Source organism: Tamandua tetradactyla, chromosome X (assembly GCF_023851605.1).
Source record: "Tamandua tetradactyla isolate mTamTet1 chromosome X, mTamTet1.pri, whole genome shotgun sequence".
Taxonomy (NCBI): Eukaryota; Metazoa; Chordata; class Mammalia; order Pilosa; family Myrmecophagidae; genus Tamandua; species Tamandua tetradactyla.
Window position 1 is genome coordinate 23,689,720 of NC_135353.1, and position 5,857 is coordinate 23,695,576.

A 5,857-nucleotide genomic window follows, 5' to 3' on the forward strand; every position below is an offset into this window, starting at 1 on the left:
TCACTTTTGCAACTGTGGGTGTGACCTTTTGATTAGATTACCCCAACAAAGATGGGACATGCCCAATCATGGGTGTGGCCTTTGATTGGATGGAGATGTGACTCCACCTATTCAAGGAGGGTGTTGATTAGTTTACTAGAGTCCTTTAAACAGGGAAACATTTTGGAGAACCTCAGACGCAGAGGCTTGGGGAACAATTGCTTCACAGCTGACAAAGACAACAGAGAGAGCCAATATGAGACGCAGACATTTGGAGATGCAGAAAGAAAATGCCCCCGGGGAAGCTCTTTGAAACCAGAAGCCAAAGACCCCAGAAGATGCCAGGCATGTGTCTTCCCAGCTGCAGAGGTGTTCTGGGCACATCAGCTTTTCTTGAGTCAAGATATCCTTCTCTGGAGGCCTTAGTTTGGACATTTTTATGGCCTTAGAACTGTAAACTTGTAAATTAATAGATTGTCTTTATAAAAGACAACCCATTTCTAGTATATTGCATTCTAGCAACATTTAACAAACTAATACACTTGTGCTCTGGGTGTGAAATTGGCTCTCATATTTAGGTATTTGATCCACTTTTAGTTAATTTTTGAATAGAGTATAAGGTAAGGGTCCTCTTTCATTCTTTTGGCAATTGATATCCAGTTCTCCCATGCCCATTTATTGAAAAGACTATTCTGTCCCAGTTAAGTGGCTTTGGGGACCTTGTTGATGATCAATTGACCATAAAATTGGTGGTCTATTGCTACACTCTCAATTCAATTCCATTGGTCAATACTTCTATCTTTGTGCCAATACCATGCTGTTTTGACCACTATGGCTTTGTAATAAGATTTAATATCAAGAAGTGTTAGTCTTCCCACTTCGTTCTTCTTTTTTAGGATATTTTTCACTATTCAGGGTCCCTTTTCCTTCCAAATGAATTTGATAACTAGCTTTTCCAAGTCTTCAAAGTATGTTGTTGGAATTTTGATGGTATTGTATTGAACCTGTGGACCAATTTGGGTAAAATTGACATCTTACCTACATTTAACCATACTATTTATGAGCACGGAATGTCTTTCCTCCTATTTGAATCTTCTTTAGCAATGTTTTGTAGTTTTCTATGTACGTGTCCTTTACATCACTGCTTAAGTTTATTGCTGGATACTTGATTCTTTTAGTTCCTATTTTGAACATAATTTTTCCCTGTCTCCTCATTTAGGTCATTGCTTTTTTATAGAAACATTACTGATTTTTGCACATTAATCTTGTATCCCACCACTTTTCTGAATTTGTTTATTAGCTCAAGAAGCTTTGTCATAGATTCCTCAGTATTTTCCAAGTATAGTATAATGTCATGGGCAAATAATGAAAGTTTTACTTCTTCCTTTCTGATTTGGATGACTTTATTTCTTTTGCTTGCCTGATTGCTCTAGCTAAAACTTTTAGTACAATGTTGAATAATAATGGTGACAGGGCATTCTTGTCTCATTCTCGGTCTTAGGGAGAAAATTTTCTGTCTCTCAGCATTGAGTATGAATTTGGCTATGGGTTTTTCATATATGCATTTTGTCATATTGAGGAAATTTCTTTTGATTCTTAACTTTTGAATTGTTTCTATCAGAAAAGGATGCTGAATTTCGTCGAATGCTTTTTCAGCATCAATTGATATAATTACATGATTTTTCCCTTTCAATTTGTTAATGTGCTGTATTACAGCAATTGACTTTCTTGTGTTGAACCACCCTTACATTCCTGGTATAAATCCCACCTGGTTATGGTGTATAGCTCTTTTAATGTGTCATGGGATTTGATTTGCTAGTATTTTGTTGAGAATGTTTGCATTTATATCCATTAGGGAGATTGGCCTGTAGTTTTGCTGTCTTGTAGCATCTTTACCCAGTTTTGGTATTAAAGTGATGTTAGCTTCATAAAATAAGTTAAGTAGTGTTCCTATTTCCTGAATTCTTTTGGAAGAGTTTGAGCAGGATTGTTGTTGGTTCTTTTTGGGGTATTTGATAAAATTTCCCCGTGAAACCATCTGGCATGGTGTTTTATTTGTAGGGAGATTTTTTTATGAATGACTGAATCGCTTTACCTGTGATTGGTTTGTTGAAATCTTCTATTTCTTCTCAAGTCAATGTAGGTTGTTCATGTGTTCCTAGGAATTTTTCCATTTCATCTAAGTTGTCTAGTTAGTTGGCATATGCTTGTTCATAGTACCCTCTGATGATTTTTTTAAAAAGTTCTTCAGGGTCTGTGGCAACGAACCCCCTCTCATTTTTCTCATTTTATTTGCATCCTCTCTCTTTTTTTCATTGTCACCTTAGCTTGGAGTCCATGATTTTATTGATTTTCTCAAAGAACCAACTTTTGGATTCTTATAAGAGGATTTCATTTCTGTGTAGGCTGGATTCACAGTGAGTATGTTAGCTCAGTGATCATATGTTTAATATTACTGTAGCAACCTCAGTAGTGGAATGTATATGACAGCTTAAAAAAACTAGCATTAAGGATCTTAAAGGCAACAATCCAAACTGGCAACTGCAAGAAAAGGTGTTTCTAGGAATAAAAACCAATAAAGAAATTTAGCTTCAGCACATACTAGTTTACAGTGCTTCTACGATGAAATGAATTAATTCACATAAATTTTTCTTGCTGGCACTAATGGACCAAAGGAGAATGGACTTTTGCCCCCCTTAACTATGAGCCCAATCTTGAAAATGGAAGCAATCACTTACAGTCTTCCACATGGTGTTGTTAAGAGTGGACTGAGGGTGGACCACGGTGGCTCAGCAGGCTAGAATGCTTGCCTGCCATGCCAGAGGATCTGGGTTCAATTCCCGGTGCCTGCCCATGTTAAAAAAAAAAAAAAGGAGTGGACTGAGCAGTCAGCGGGAAGTTCTGGTTGAAGTAATGTTTGTTTCCATCAAACTTCACAGTTCCTGTGGTCATAACAAAACCATAGACCGGAACTGAATAGCTTGCTCATGAACTTGCTGGCAATCTAACATATTGACCTGGAACTCACAAGAAGGCAACATTTCAAAAAAATTATCCAAAGCTTCCAGCCCAGTAACAACATTTCCATTCCATACTGAAGCGGCCTTGTCCAGATACAGGCTGGTTAGTGCCTGTCTTCTTTTTTCCACAGTCTCATAATAAATATTGATGAATTCCTCAGCAGCTCTACATGCCTGATCCACATACATCTTAAAATCTACTGACATGGCCATCAGGGAGCCTGAAGCAATCTGATCTGGCAGTGGTGGTGTCACTACATCTTCACGTGTTCGGTTCCCGTGACTGCGGTATAATGAAATATTTAGGAAGTTCCTGAAACCCACCAAATGCTCAGAACTCTCTGCCATTTGTTCTTTTGTGCATTTTAATTAAAATATCCTATCCTCTAGTTCACTTGTTCTTTCATCTGTCTCTTCAAATCTGCTGTGGTGTGTCTCTAGAATATTCTTAATTTGACCTACAGTACCTTTCATCTCTGTGATTTCTGCTATTTTTCTACTTATTTTCTCAAATTCCTCTTTATGCTCTTCTAGTGTCTTCTTGATGTCCTTTATGCCATTAACCAACACACTGAATTTATTTAGGAGATTTATATGAACATCTTTGATTAGCTGCTCTAAAGATTGTGTCTCCTCTGGTGTTTTAATTTAGTCACTTGACTGGGCCATATATGCCTGCATCTATATGTTTTGTGATTTTCTGTTGGTTTTGATGCATTTGATTATTCTAATAGGGTTATTTTGAAAGTTGATTTCCCTCAGTAATCTGAGGTTTTGCATTTGCTTGACTTGGCATTGAAGGATTCCTCTTGCATTTGGCTCATGAGTAATTCCCCACTAAACGAAAGGCTGGACCTCATTCAGGGGCCGCGACTTTACTTGAAGATCTTTTTGAAGCTAGGTGGATAGGCAGTTTGCCAGAATGCACTTTCTGGTTCTACCCAGCAGCTGGCACTCTTGGGCCTCCACTTCCCCTCAGACCCTCTCCCTGACTGTCATAGCTGGCTAAACTGTATAGAGACCAGGTGTAATTCCAACCGCATTGGCTGGTACCAGTGCGTGCTGAAAGCCACCAACCCTGGGCCTGTGGTAAGGGCAGTGTGCACCCAAACAGAGAATCTGCTTGGGAGCCTGAGGGGACAGGTGGCCCCCAGGTTCCCACTTGGAATTACCTTGGGCTGTGGGACTGGGTATGTCAGCTGCCTCTCTCCACAGGCAACCTGGAAATGCCTGCTGGCTACGCGTGGCACAGAGTATGGGGCAGGGTGCACAGGGGCACAGAGTGCAAAGACATGAGACATAGGGCAGGGAGTGAGAGCCCAGGGTGCAACTCATGGTCAAGGTGTGGGGCATAGGGGTGGGGGTATGTGGGCACAGTGGAAGGCATGACTTGCTTCCTCATCCCACCTCCCCATCTGCATACTCCTAAGGGCTCTAGGCCTCCATATGGAAAGGGGAGCAGTAGACTCTGTGAATTAACTGGATGGTCTTTAAGAGCAGGAAAAGCAAGTTTATTGGCTCACAGGTTCCTCAAGGGAGCTCAGTGATGCAGCGCTAAAGGGGCTAATATCCCAAGCTAGCTGTGGGGGCAGGCAATTTCCTGGGTATGGACCCTGATGGAATCCTGGCTGAGCCCACTCTCCCCATCTTTGCATCCCAATTCCTCAAATTTTTCATCCAGAACCTCCCAATATAGTGCACAAAGTCCTCTCAGGTTAATACCACCTTGGAACTGCGGTCCTAGTCATTTTTCAGTCACTTCTCTAATTGTTCCTTGGAGCAGGGGTGGACTCAGCCTATCCTTTTTTGCCATCTTCCTGGAATTCTCAGTGTATTACATTTTATATGTATTCATGTTGTTACCCTTTTGGGAGATCTGTGTTCCTTCGTTTGGCTATGATCTATTGTCTATTGTCCTTTCCTTTCAAACTGTAGAACTCTCATTAGCATCACTTGTGTTCCTATGTATTATATAAATAAATAAATATATATATATATCTACATGTAAGTCCAGTATATTTATGTATATGTATGTTAGTCCTGTGAGGAAGACCTCTTTCTTGGGTGTACTATGTCATTCTTGAGGTGGGGTTAGGGACTTTTTGGAAATGTTATATCAGCAATACAATGGTGATGCATTTCCTTAGGGTCCCTATTTCAGCCCTGAGGAGGACACTTACTTGGACGCTTATCTTGCGGGCGGGCTATTCCTTGGGTGCTCCATGTCATTCGTGATTGGGGAGGAGGCTTCCTTTAGGGCTGTAGCTCAACTGGGTCAGCCTCTTCCATGGGTGCTCTATCAATTGTGAGGGAGATCGCTCTCTTGGGTGTTATATATCAGCCCAGAAAGGGAAAATATTCCTTGGGTCATTATCTCAACCCTGTGGGGAGCTCTTCCTTGGATGCACTCTCTCAGCCCTGGAGGGGGACTTTTTCTTGTCTGCTATATATCAGCTGTGCAGTGAGGGTTGCTTCCTTGGGTGCTTCTCTATCTTATCCATGAAATACAGGAACATCTTGAATGTTGTATATCAGTCCTAGAGGGATATTATTTTTGGGTGTTTAATCTCAGCCCTTTGGGGACTCTTCCACAGATTTTTATCTCAACACTGTAGGAAGATTTTCTTTGGAGACTTTATCTCTGCTATGTAGAGGCTGCTTTCCTTGGGTACTCTATTTCAGCCCTGTAGGGAAACTTCCTTGGGTGACTTAACTCAGTCCTGGGGTGGTACTTATTTTCTTTTAATTTCCCAAACTTTATTAAGCATATTACAAAAAATGCCTTAGTACGTGAAAGAAGTATTCAGTATTTGACCAGGGGACATCAAACATTGTCCATAAAAGACCAGATAGTAAAA

At 40.6% G+C, this 5,857-nt stretch overlaps 1 pseudogene; it reads right to left on the reverse strand.

Annotated features, from left to right (window-relative positions):
* Nucleotides 1-2,675: 2,675 nt before the first annotated feature.
* Nucleotides 2,676-3,269, reverse strand: LOC143671034 (NTF2-related export protein 2-like; annotated as a pseudogene).
* Nucleotides 3,270-5,857: the final 2,588 nt, after the last annotated feature.